At 36.0% G+C, this 13,980-nt stretch overlaps 1 non-coding gene across 1 annotated transcript; it reads right to left on the minus strand.

Annotated features, from left to right (window-relative positions):
* Positions 1-6,919: 6,919 nt before the first annotated feature.
* On the minus strand, positions 6,920-7,025 carry LOC114238014 (U6 spliceosomal RNA). Its single transcript, XR_003623454.1, has one exon. It is a non-coding gene; the product is annotated as a U6 spliceosomal RNA (small nuclear RNA).
* Positions 7,026-13,980: the final 6,955 nt, after the last annotated feature.

Below are 13,980 nucleotides of genomic sequence, written 5' to 3' on the forward strand. Positions count from 1 at the left end.
TTTCCTTCCAATCCAGTTGAGGCATCCCTTCAGAAAAATCAGATCTGTCTACTCTTACCTCCTTTGAATTAGCCCACTTTGCTTTGGAACCTTTAACTTTTCCCTTTCTACCAGCTCCTCACCATGAGATTTTAAACTTATTTAATTATCACTCTTCTGAAAATAAGCAAATACTCTTTTGGCCATATTTTCTTACAAATATCTCTCCTCTGCTCCATGAAAGAATGGTCTCTACTTGTCCCCACTTACTTCCCTTTCACTTACTCTTCACTCCTTTCCAATCTAATTTTTATCCTCATAATCCACAGCCATCTAGCTTATTTTAGTCCTAATATTGCTTTTTCTGCAGAATTGTGACTTAAAACATTTCCATCAGTTTCTTTTTCCTTTTTCTTTCAGATTCACTCTATTTTTCTGCTTCCCCTCTTTTTCCCCTTCATGGTCTGTCTTTAAATGGATACACCTTAATTCAAGGATTTGGATCTTGATCCTCTTCTCATTCCACGGTTATTCCTGAGAAACCTAATTTGTCCTTGGACTTCACCTATTGAAATGATGTTGACTCCCTTAACTACATCTCTAGCTTGGAACTCTCTCCAAATGTGTGCATCTGTATTCTTTTTTTAAATTTATTTTACTGAAGTATAATTGATTTACAATGTTGTGTTAATTTCTGCTGTACAGCAAAGTGATTCAGTTATACATAGATATATAGATATAGATATACACACACACACATTCTTTTTCATATTCTTTTCCATTATGGTTTATCACAAGATACTGAATATACTTCCCTGTGCTATACAGTAAGACTTTGTTGTTTAACCATTCTCTATATAATAGTTTTCATCTGCCAATCCCAAACTCCCAATCTATCTCTCCCCCACCACCTCTCCCCCTTGGCAGCCACCAGTCTGTTCTTTATGTCTGTGAATCTGTTTCTGTTTCATAGATAAGTTCATTTGTGTCATATTTTAGATTCCACGTATAGCTGATATCATATGGTATTTGTCTTTCTCTTTCTGACTTACTTCACTTAGTATGATAATCTCTAGGTCCATCCACATACCTGCAAATGGCGTTATTTTGTTCTTTTTTATAGATGAGTAGTATTCCATTGTATATGTGTACCACATCTTCTTTATCCATCCATCCAAAAGTCGATGGACATTTAGGTTGCTTCCATGTCTTGGCTATTGTAAATAGTGCTGCAATGAACATCGAGGTGCATGTATCTTTTCAAACTACAGTTTTGCCTGGATACATACCCAGGAGTGAGATTGCAGGATCATATGACAACTTTATTTTTTGTTTTTTGAGGAACCTCCATACTCTTTTCCATAGTGGCTACACCAGTTTACATTCCCGCCAACAGTGTAGGTGGGTTCCCTTTTCTCCACACCCTCTCCAGAATTTGCTGTTTGTAGACTTTTTAATGATGGCCATTCTGACTGGTGTGAGGGGGTGCCTCATCAAAGTTTTGATTTTCATTTCTCTAATAATTAGTGATGTTGAGCATCTTTTCATGTGTCCCAGGCAATTTTTATTCTTGCCAATTAATACTTTCATGTTCAGGTTATACATTAGAAAAACCATTTTAGGTTCTCTTAAATCCATGAAACCAATTCCTGTGATTTCTCCAGAGTTAGAGTTTACAGGCTACCGATTTCACAGCTGCAAGTTATTGTGCTGGAGGCTGAACCATGGGCAACTGCCCTCCACGTGTGGATTATGTGTAAGTCAGGGTTGTGGAAGGACATATCTGAGGGTAGAGAAAACCCAACAGGTAAAGTGAGTCACAGCCATTTACCTTAATACCTTATTTTTTTCAATGATTTGTTTCTATTTAAGCACCACCTAATGTTTCTTGTTTATCTAATAATTTTATTTGAAAAATAAATATTCATGATTGTAATTCTGTCTTTTTTGTTGCATAGCTTTAAACCACCTTAATTGTAATATATTGTTATAGTTCATTAATTACTATTTCTAATATTTTCTTTTGTGATCATTCTTATTAAAGGAAATTAAAATGTATACATTTTTTGAAAATAGGCTATTTTTAGAGCAGTTTTAGGTCGCAGAAAATTGAGCAGAAAGTACAGAGAATTCCTATATACCCTCATCCTCACAAATGCACAGCCTTCCCCACTATCAACAGCCTACCCCTAAGTGGTACATTTGCTACAACCTATGAACCTACATTGACATAGTTGACTATATTTATGTGAATTTATCTTGGGCTCTGTATTCTGTTTCATCAATTGATCGATCAATCTATCTTTTTTTGTTTAAATCAATATCACACTGTCTTCCTTTCTGTAGCTTTATAGTAAGTCCTTAAATCTGGAATTGTCAGTTCTCCTACTCTGTTCTCCTCCCTCAGTATTGTGTTAGCTATTCTGGGTCTCCAAATAAACTTTAGAATCTGTACACCAATGCATACAAAACAACTTGCTGGAATTTTGACTAGAATTGTGTTGAGTGCATAGATTAAGCTGGGAAGATCTGATATCTTAACAGTATTGAGTTTTCCTACCCATGGAATATCTCTCCATTTACTTAGTCATTTGTTTTCATTCATCAGTGCTTTAAAGTTTCCCCAGTACAGATCTTATACACATATTTTGTTAGATTCATATCTAAGTATTTCAATTTTGAGGTTCTAATATAAATGTATTGCGTTTTTAATTTCAGATTCCGATTGTTCATTACTGGTTCACAAAATACATGGCTTTCACTTTTTAGCTTTCCTGTCACACATGCTCAAAATAGAAATATAATAACAGAAGTCACTTATCTCTGGATTTTTTTTTCAGTAAATATCTGCACTCAACCAAACTGAAACCTAAAACATGAGCAAATGAGCTTAAGTTTCCTCCTTTCCACTTTCCACAAGTCAACGGAAACTTAATGGACTATATCATTATTTCTTAAATGGGTAATGAAGAAACTCAACAGATAAACTTGGAAATTTATCCATTAAAAATTATTTTTCAAGGACAATTCCAGAAGAATTAATGTCTTTATTTCATTTGAAAAAATAAAACATTTATTCACAATAAATATAATATTTTGGCAGAGCTCTCACTTCACTGGTCTATGTGGGACTGCATCTGCCTGGGCATTATTCTTCAATGGGGGAGGGGATGACTGCTTTAATCTTTTCCATATGTGTCATTGACAATGGACCCTCAAGGGAATGCATTTCTCAACATTGATAAAAATTATAATATCTGCCAAAAGATTGACATGCTGGTTGGTTTAGAAAGGTTTATTACTGAATTCAAGATAGGCTTGGCAGTTTCTGACACCAAGTCATATGCTCAGACACTATCATATTTGGAATCTGAGAGGTATATCTTGCAGGAGATGTGGAATTAAAGCTCACTTGTGTGAATTTTAAGCTTTCTTGCATTAAATGCACAGCAGCTTGACAAGGCAGGGTCTTCAACTGTCTGACAAGAAATCAGATTATTGTGTATGATATACATGTCCCTCACTTGCAAACCTCATGAGCCTCAAGTTTGAGCAAGAAGAGCTTGCATGTAGCTCTTAGGTTGTTCAAAACCAATAGAATGGCTTCTATTTTTAGGCCTAGCATAAGCTATTTTTCCTATAAGGCTGGCATTTTTCTGAATTTTTAATATGTATTTGGTTCTCCATGGTTACTACTGTCCACATGAAAAGCAAAAACTGGAATAATAAGGAAATTGTAATACAATGCCACTGTTAGTTTTGGCCTCCTCTTTTCTCTTGAGAGTTTGATAAAATCTAATGAAATACTCAACTCCACATCCTGTGGAATTCCTCAAAAGTTGTGAAATTTCCCAGATAAGCTAAGATCTCATGGCCTTTCTGGCTGAGAATGTCTATTTCTTCATTTCATAGATTATTTTATATCCATGATCCATACATATTAACTCATAAATGAAACCAATTTCCTTCCTTAATTTCAATAACCATACAAACAAAATTAATAAGTAAATAAGGAAAAAATAATGCTGTTATATTAATACAGGGCTAAAAAATATGAAAACAGTCAATTGGACATCTTGGAAGTGCAAATTACATTAAAAAAAAGATAAACCTCAAAATATGAGGTGAACAGAAGATTAGCAGAAGTAGCAATTTATAATATAATTTATAATTTTATAATTTATTCTGAAATGAAATTGTATTTATTTGGGCTAGAATGAGAACTATCCTCTGAACATGATACTGTAATATTATGAAATAGAAAAGTAAATGAAAGAGAAGTTAAGAGAGATTGAGAATCCCAATTGAGATAGACCAAATAAAGGTTAGCGAGGTTCCAGAAGTAGAGAATAGTGAAGAGAAGGGAATTATTTTATTTCATTTTCCTGATTTGAAAATATTTATTATCTATCAATTAATTTTATAATTACTACATGCCTCTGCCCTTCCCCAGTTCATCCTGTTCAGATGAGGCAATCAATTAAACTGTTCTTCCTTCCACATTCTTTCACCTCTCCCCTTGATTTTTCATTAATATATCAATCCTACGTTGTCCTGACAACGTATAACATATAACATTTTTATTATGTCCAGGCTCCAGTTGCCACATCTGTTTTAGTCTCAAAATTAATATATACAAAGTTCATTGCCAATCTTTCTGCCTTATTTTGCTGGCAAGTCTTGATGAGAAGACATCTATTCTCCAAGAGTCTCCTCAAGTAACATTCACAGGAAAAATATCCCCTGAGTTTTTGCATGTTTAAAACTATCAGTTAGTATTTTTGATAAAGGAGGAAAGAATATACAATAGAGAAAAGACAGCCTCTTCAATAAGTGGTTCTGGGAAAACTGGACAGCTACATGTAAAAGAATGAAATTAGAACACTCCCTAACACCATACACAAAAATAAACTCAAAATGGATTAAAGACCTAAATGTAAGGCCAGACACTATAAAACTCTTAGAGGAAAACGTAGGCAGAACACTCTATGACATAAATCACAGCAAGAAACTTTTTGACCCACCTCCTAGAGAAATGGAAATAAAAACAAAAATAAACAAATGGGACCTAATGAAACTTAAAAGTTTTTGCACAGCAAAGGAAACCATAAACAAGACAAAAAGACAACCCTCAGAATGGGAGAAAATACTTGCAAATGAAGCAACTGACAAAGGAATAATCTCCAAAATTTACAAGCAGCTCATGCAGCTCAATATGAAAAAAAACAACCCAATCCAAAACTGGGCAGAAGACCTAAGTAGACATTTCATACAGATGGCCAACAAACACATGAAAGGATGCTCAGCATCACTAATCATTAGAGAAATGCAAATCAAAACTACAATGAGGTATCAACTCACACCAGTCAGACTGACCATCATCAAAAAATCTACAAACAGTAAATGCTGGAGAGGGTGTGGAGAAAAGGAACCCTCTTGCACTGTTGGTGGGAATGTAAATTGATACAGCCACTATAGAGAACAATATGGAGATTCCTTAAAAAACTAAAAGTAGAACTACCATACGACCCAGCAATCCCTCTACTGGGCATATACCCTGAGAAAACCATAATTCAAAAAGAGTCATGTACCACAATGTTCATTGCAGCTCTATTTACAATAGCCAGGACATGGAAGCAACCTAAGTGTCCATCGACAGATGAATGGATAAGAAGATGTGGCACATGTATACAATGGAATATTACTCAGCCATAAAAAGAAATGAAATTGAGTTTTTTATAGTGAGGTGGATGGACCTAGAGTCTGTCATACAGAGTGAAGTAAGTCAGAAAGAAAAACAAATGCTGTATGCTAACACATATATATGGAATCTAAAAAAAATGGTTGTGAAGAACCTAGGGGCAGGACAGGAATAAAGACGCAGGTGTAGAGAATGGACTTGAGACACGGGGAGGGGGAAGGGTAAGCTGGGATGAAGTGAGAGAGTGGCATGGACATATATACACTACCAAATGTAAAATAGATAGCTAGTGGGAAGCAGCCGCATAACACAGGGAGATCAGCTCGGTGCTTTGTGACCACCTAGAGGGGTGAGATAGGGAGGATGGGAGGGAGACACAAGAGGGAGGAGATATAGACATGGGGATATATGTATACGTGTAGCTGATTCACTTTGTTGTAAAGCAGAAACTAACCATTGTAAAGCAATTATACACCAATAAAGATGTTTAAAAATGAATAAAAAATAAAATGCATACCTTTGCTCAAAATTAAATAAATAAATAAATAAAACTTTCAGACTGGATGTATAATTCTAGATTCATACTAAATATGAAAGTTATTTTAAAATGTAATGTTTTAGTAACAATATATAACATTATTTTAAGACACATCATTATATTAAGACACATTTATTCATTCATTCAAAATATATTTTGAGCACCCACTCTATTAGTGTCCCTGTAATAAAAATGGAAAACCTTACAGAGAAGGAAAACACATCAGCCTATTTTCTAATGAAGACAAAGTGTAGTGAAGAAGATATAATTAAACACAATAATAAACAAGCTATTTTATTCTAAAGTAAATGGTCTGAAGGAAAGAAATTCAGTTCTCTGAGATTTTACAGAGGAACTCAAACCTAGACAGTAGAGGCAGGAAGGGCTTCCCAAAGAAAGTGATACTTTTTAAATTTTTATTTTATATTGGAGTATCATTTTTTAACAATGTTGTGTTAGTTTCAGGTGTACAGCAAAGTGACTCAGTTATACATATACATGTATCTATTCTTTTTCAAATTATTTTCTCATTTAGGTTATTACAGAGTATTGAGCCTAGTTCCCTGTGCTATAAAATAGGTCCTTGTTGTTTATCTATTTTAAATATAGCAGTGTGTACGTGTCAATCCCAAACTCCCAATCTATCCCTCCCTCTCACCCTTCCCCCCTGGTAACCATAAATTCGTCTCTAAGTCTGTGAGAAAAATATGGAACGCTTCACGGATTTGCATGTTATCCTTGCCTAGGGGCCATGTTAATCTTCTCTATATGGTTCCAATTTTAGTATATGTGCTGCCAAAGTGACACCAAAGGAAATGATGCTTAAGATGGTCCGGAGGAGTGAGCATTAACTGTGGGGTTGATAGATTCTTCAGGGGAAACACCATCCACAAATCTTCATGGTGAAGAAGGCATGAACAATTGGGGAAAAGGCTGTGTGGCTGTGGGAGGGAAGGATGGAGGGAAAGCACCGGATGAGGTTGGAGATCCAGGTATGGTCCTGGTCATCCAGCACCTTAGAGACTGTGGAAAGATGTTGGTGCTTATCCCGAGATCAATGAGAAACAAGTAATGAGATTTAATAATGTGTGTGTGTGCGCACAAGGGCGTGCACACATAAGAGGCAGATAAAATTATTAGATTTGTGTTATGAAAAGAGAACTCTGGCTTCAGTCTGAAGAAAATAAAAGAGTTCAGTTGGTATGAGGAATCCAGTTAGTAGGATTAGAGATAAAGTAACTACAGTTTACTCTGGAATGGTAGCAGTGGGTGAAACACAATAAATGAACATGAGATCTAAGAAGTGACTGAGAAGAGACTTAATGGTTCACATTAAGCACTGAATGTGACAATTTACCTAAATTTCTATACTAGCAGATAAGAAACTGATAACCACCAAGATATGCACCTAAGTGTTGGGTTAATTTAGCAGATGATTCTTTGATACTTTAAGTGGTGCTTAAGGACTTTGAACAATGCAAAACTACATTGGTGTTATCTGGGTCTCTATCAAAGTTTAATATATATTCTATCTAGTTTTTCTCTTGTCACAGATGAGCTTTTAAAGATTCCTCTATTGGAAACTGCCCTTTCAGAAGTGAAGTGACAGCTGTTCAGTGAGTCATTTCTAACAGTATGATCTCAGCTGCAAATATTTAGGTAATCACATGGTTTGAAAAGAGGTGCCTGTGATAACCTGGATTACTGTTGACTGCTACTGTGTACTTTGGCAGCTCACATCTCATCTGTGTACCTGCAGGGCTCTAAGGCCAACTATGGGGAATAAGTCATCCAAGTGGTTTCAGTGAAAAAGTGTATTAAAGCTATCAATACAAGAGTTATTTTTATAGCCATTGATTCTATGTTGTCCAATATTTTCTAAGCAGATGTTCAGTTAAAATGGTCACTTTTTAAACACATGAGAGATGTACAAATATGTTTGCATGGTTGAATCAACGACATTTAGGTAAAAAAATGAGCCAGTGATTTATTTCTGACACTAGGCAGTTGTCAAACAATATTAATGTCTGTAAATCAACAGATGAGCTCAGAAGAATTGCAACAAGCCCTGTGACACAGATGGCAGCGTAATGGGGTCCATCTTTCATCAACTTAACCAAACTCCTCCCGTTCCTAATGCCTCTTCCCTTAGGATAGTGAGCTTTGGAATGACATGTGTACAAGTGAATCTCCTACTTAACAGATGCTGAGGGATGAGGGCTGACAGTAAATAGCCAGATGGTTATTAGACAGCTCTCTTGCATGATTCAAGTAGAATGACAACTCTATGCAGAGGTGACAAGACATGGACAAACTTTTCATGTAAGTTTTAGAAAATTAGAGTAAACCAAGGGCTTATAAATAATATGAAAAAAGGCCCCAAAGCAGCTGAACTTAGTAAATGTTTGACTAATAAATCAACTAGGGAAATCCAAGCCAAAGTTCAATTAGAAGCTGTATGGACAGGAGCTAAAACCCAAGCAAAGGCCTTTGGGGAAGCTTTTGGCAGTCCAGCCACATTAATGAGATAAGGCTTAGGGCTCAGGGCCAGCCAGAGCCTCAGGGAGCACCACAGGCTGTGACTTGAGCCTTACCCCCAGGGCCTCAATCAAGGAAGGGGTGGCGGAGAGCAATCTTGAAGTGGTCAGAGGAGCGTTCTTGCCCAAATTGCAGCCCAGCTTCAAAGGGACACTGCTGATACAGTGTCTGCTCCCATCTGTCATCTAACAGGAAGGGGTGAGCCTATTCTGTAAGAGATGACAAACTTGCATGTGCCCCCAGAGTTTTCCTTCTGTGGAATCTGCATGATTTTCTTTTTAACATCTTTATTGGAGTATAATTACTTTACAATATTGTGTTAGTTTCTGCCGTATAACAAAGTGAATCAGCTATATGTGTACATATATCCCCATATCCCCTCCCTCTGGCGCCTCCCTCCCACCCTCCCTATCCCACCCCTCTGGGTGGTCACAAAGCACCAAGCTGATCTCCCTGTGCTATGCAGCTGCTTCCCACTAGCTATCTATTTTTCTCTTTTACATTTGGTAGTGTATATATTTCAGTGCTACTCTCTCACATTGTCCCAGCTTACCATTCCCCCCACACTGTGTCTTCAGGTCGATTCTCTAGGTCTGCATCGTTATTCCTGTCCTGCTCCTAGGTTCATCAGAACTTTTTTTTGTTTTTTTTACATTCTATATAAATATGTGTTAGCATATGGTATTTGTTTTTCTCTTTCTGACTTACTTCACTCTGTATGACAGGCTCTAGGTCCATCCACCTCACTACAAATAACTCAATTTCATTTCTTTTTATGGCTGAGTAATATTCCATTGTATATATGTGCCACATCTTCTTTGTCCATTCATCTGTTGATGGACACTTAGGTTGCTTCAATGTCCCGGCTATTGTAAATAGTGCTGTAATGAACATTGGGGTACATGACTCTTTTTGAATTATGGTTTTCTCAGGGTATATGCCCAGTAGTGGGATTGCTGGGTCATATGGTAGTTCTACTTTTAGTTTTTTAAGGAATCGCCATACTGTTCTCCATAGTGGCTGTATCAATTCACATTCCCACGAAAAGTACAAGAGGGTACCCTTTTCTCCATACCCTCTCCAGCATTTATTGTTTGTAGATTTTTTGGTGATGGCGATTCTCACTGGTGTGAGGTGATACCTCATTGTAGTTTTGATTTGCATTTATCTAATGATTAGTGATCTTGAGCATCCTTTCATGTGCTTGTTGGTAATATGTACATCTTCTTTGGAGAAATGTCTGTTTAGGTCTTCCACCCATTTTTGGAATGGGTTGTTTGTTATTTTGATATTGAGCTGCATGAGCTGCTTGTATATTTTGGAGATTAATCCTTTGTCAGTTGCTTCATTTGCAAATATTTTCCCCATTCTGAGGGTTGTCTTTTCATCTTGTTTATGGTTTACTTTGCTGTGTAAAAACTTTTAAGTTTCATTAGGTCCCATTTGTTTATTATTTTTTTTATTTCCATTACTCTAGGAGGTGGATCAAAAAATATCAAATTTATCGATCCATGCCCACCTCTGGGGTCCAAGATGATAGCTGTGGCTCATGCTCATCTCTGGAGCTTGCTTAGGTGGTGCTCTCCCATCTGCGGGCACATGGAGCAGGAAGCCCTTCTCCCTGTGCACCCCAAAACTATGGTCTCTTGCCTCTCTGGCAGGTCCAGACTTTTTCCCAGACTCCCTCCCGGCTAGCTGTGGCACACTAGCCCCCTTCAGGCTGTCTTCATTTAGCCAACCCCAGTCCTCTCCCTGGGGTCTGATCCTCTGTGCAGGAAGCTCTCCACTCTGTGCAGGTGCTCTCCCTCTGCACCACTGTTGCTGTGCTCTCCTCTGTGGCTCTGAAGCTTTCCCCTGCCCCACCCCATCCCCACTAATGAAGGGGCTGCCTAGTGTGTGGAAACTTTTCTTCCTTCACAGCTCGCTCCCAGAGGTGCAGGTCCCATGCCTATTCTTTTGTCTCTGTTTTTTCTTTTTTCTTTTGCCCTACCCAGGTACGTGCAGATTTTCTTGCCTTTTGGGAAATCTGAGGTCTTCTGCCAGCATTCAGTAGGTGTTCTATAGGAGCTGTTCCACATGTAGATGTAATTTTGATGTATTTGTGGGGAGGAAGGTGATCTCCGCATCTCACTCCTCCACCATCTTGAAGGTCTCCTGCATTATTGTAATTGTCAACTCAAGTGAGGATTCCTGGGTCTCAGCTCCAGCCTTCCAAATGAGAATCTCCAATGGGAGAGAGCCTGAGAGTCTATTTGATACTTATGCTCACTGTATTGAAAGAATCATAAGATTTATTTGGAATCTAGAAGACAAAGATAACTATTTGAATAAATTTTTTATCTTAAAAAGTTAATCTCAGAGTTACTTATTAAAACAGATTTCTTATTAGTCATTATGAGGAATTTAACAGATATTCATAGTACACAAAATTCCCAATGCTCAGAAGCTAAATCAAGATATGATGAAGATAAAGATAATATCAGCATCAGCAACTATATGTTTTCAGGCAAAGAAGTTAAAACAAAGCTTTGGGAAATGAAAGCTAGAGAGAGAGATGCAGAAAGCAAAAGAGAAAACACAACTCTATGTTTGCGTGTGTGAGAGTGATAAATAAACTTGACTGCCATTCAAAGAAAAACAAAATAGTAAAACATTTTAATTTGACACACTGAAGGAACCATAAATCTCATTCATTCAAGAATTACCCAAATTAGGAAATTAGTGACATATAGTTTAAGGAAAACCTCACAAAGTACTAATTTCTTTCTGGTTGAATATTTAGTTATAACTAAATACAGTTTTTATGCATAATAAATCATCATGCTGTAAAATACAATGCTTTCTAAGATCATTTTACTTCATAAAATGTTCACAACCTCGAAATTCATCTAGAGAGAGCATATTGGAAAAAAGAACACAGAAGAACAAATATGATAAATGATGAAAACACAACGGGCTTACGTACAGGAAGTTGGACAATTATGAGATATATGAACACAATTCTATGCCATTGATTAAGCACAAAATGCTTTAAGTGTTCTGAAAATTTTTAAAGATACCTATAACTTTGTATCAGAGAAAGAGAGATAGTGTCACAGAGTAATCTTTTTTTACTTTAGAAAAAAGTTCTGAACAACATTTTATTCTTAAGTATACTATTTATAACCTAATCTTAGTTTCTGGTAAAATGGACTTCACTCTTTTTTTTTCCCCCAATAATAAACCACCATTTATTAAACTAAAATAAACTGGAATGAAAATGCATAATTCTTAAAATTTATAGTATTTTGATAGTTAATAGTGGAGATTCTGAATATATAGACATAATCATTTACATCTTCTTTTTAGAACTTTGACTATATTACTTTTTCTTAGTTAGCCTAGGTAAAAGCTTATAGATTTTATTCATCTTTTCAAAGAACCAGCTTTTTCTTTTGTTGGCTTTCTCTATTGATTTCCAGTTTTCATTTTCATTGATTTCTACTCTAATTTTCACTGTCTTTTCTCCTGCTGACTTTAGATTTAACTTATTCTTCTTTTTCTGGTTTCCTAAGGTAGAACCATAGTTATTGATTTTAGATCTTTCTTCTTTTATTATATACACATTCAATGCTATAAATTTCCATTGAAGCACTGCTTTTGGTACATCCAACAGATTTTGATGCTTTCATTTTGTTCATAATAGTTTTTAATTTCTCTTGAGATTTCTTATTTAATGCCTGTGTTATTTTGAAGTATGTTGTTTAATTTCCACAAATTTTGGGCTATTCTGGCTATATTTCTGTTATTGATTTTTAGTTTAAATCCACTGTGGTCTGAGAGCAGTCATTGTATGATTTCTACTTTTTAAAACATGTTAAAGTGTGTTTCATGGCCCAAAATGTGGTCTATCTTGGTCAATGTTACCTATGAGCTTGAGAAGAATGTGTGTTCTGCTGTCATTGAATGAAGTAGTCTATAGATGTCCATTATATCATGTTGCTTGATGGTGTTATTAGTTCAACTATGTCTTTACTGATTTTTTGCTTGCTGAATATGTCCATTTCTAATAGATGAGTGTTAAAGTTTCCATGTGTGATAGTGGATTTATCTATTTCTCCTTGTGGTTCTATCAGATTTTGCTACACATATGTTGATGCCATGAAGCACACTTTACCATTATGTAATGACTTTCTAGATCCCTGATGATTTTCTTTGTTCTGAAGCCACTCTGCAATTATTATAGCTACTCCTGCTTTTTTTTTTTGATTAGTGTTAGCATGGTATATCCTTCTTTAACTCTTTGCTTTTAATTTATATGTACCTTTATATTTAAAGTGGGGTTTTTGTAGACGTCATATAGTTGGGTGTGGTTTTCTGATCCACTCTGACAGTCTGTGCCTTTTAATTGGTATATTTAGACCATTGATGTTCAAAGTGACTATGAAAATAGTTGGATAAATATCTACCATATTTGTTACTGTTTTCTATTTGGTGCCCTTGTTCATTGCTCCTGTTTTTTTTCTTACACTTTTTTTCTGCCTTTTGTAGCTTTACTTGAACATTTAATATGATTCCATTTCTCTCCTTTCTAGGCATATCAATTATACATCTATCTTCTCTTTTCTTATTAATGGACTTTTATTATTTCAAACAGTTTTCATTGGCTCAGTTATATTTGTGCCTCTTATTATAAAGTCACCATAGATCTCTTTTGAAATTAAGTAGGTATAAAAAATTAATAAACATATAAGCAAAATCAGGCTAATATGTCTATTGTACATTTTCTTATGAAAATGAATACTCAGATCTTCAATCCAGAAAGAAATAAGATGGGGGGGGGAGAAGCTTTAAAATTAAAAACACATTTAAAAAAATACAAATATTAAGTGTGATATTACAACTGTATCTTGTTCTTATTTGATTCATGCCATCCTGGAGACTGAACATCCAGGAGACTTTCCCTGACTGAAGAGAGTCAACGAAAGAGGGAGCCGGGGAGAGGGGTTTCCAAACACCAGGGGGAAGAGAGTGTCTGAAAGTATCAAAGTGTTCAGAGACAGCCAGAAATATCAGGGCTGAAAATAGGCCTGGTCTGGGCTATGATGAGGCACTTTTAGGGAAGAAGGAGGCCATTCATAGGTCTGTACAGGAACTTGATGTTGTTCCCATAAGGATAAGATCTCCCATGTTGGAAACTTTGCTGGGGTTTCATTCTCTTTGAAGAAGTACAGAGAATGTATCA

This window comes from Balaenoptera acutorostrata, chromosome 6 (assembly GCF_949987535.1).
Source record: "Balaenoptera acutorostrata chromosome 6, mBalAcu1.1, whole genome shotgun sequence".
NCBI classification, from domain to species: domain Eukaryota; kingdom Metazoa; phylum Chordata; class Mammalia; order Artiodactyla; family Balaenopteridae; genus Balaenoptera; species Balaenoptera acutorostrata.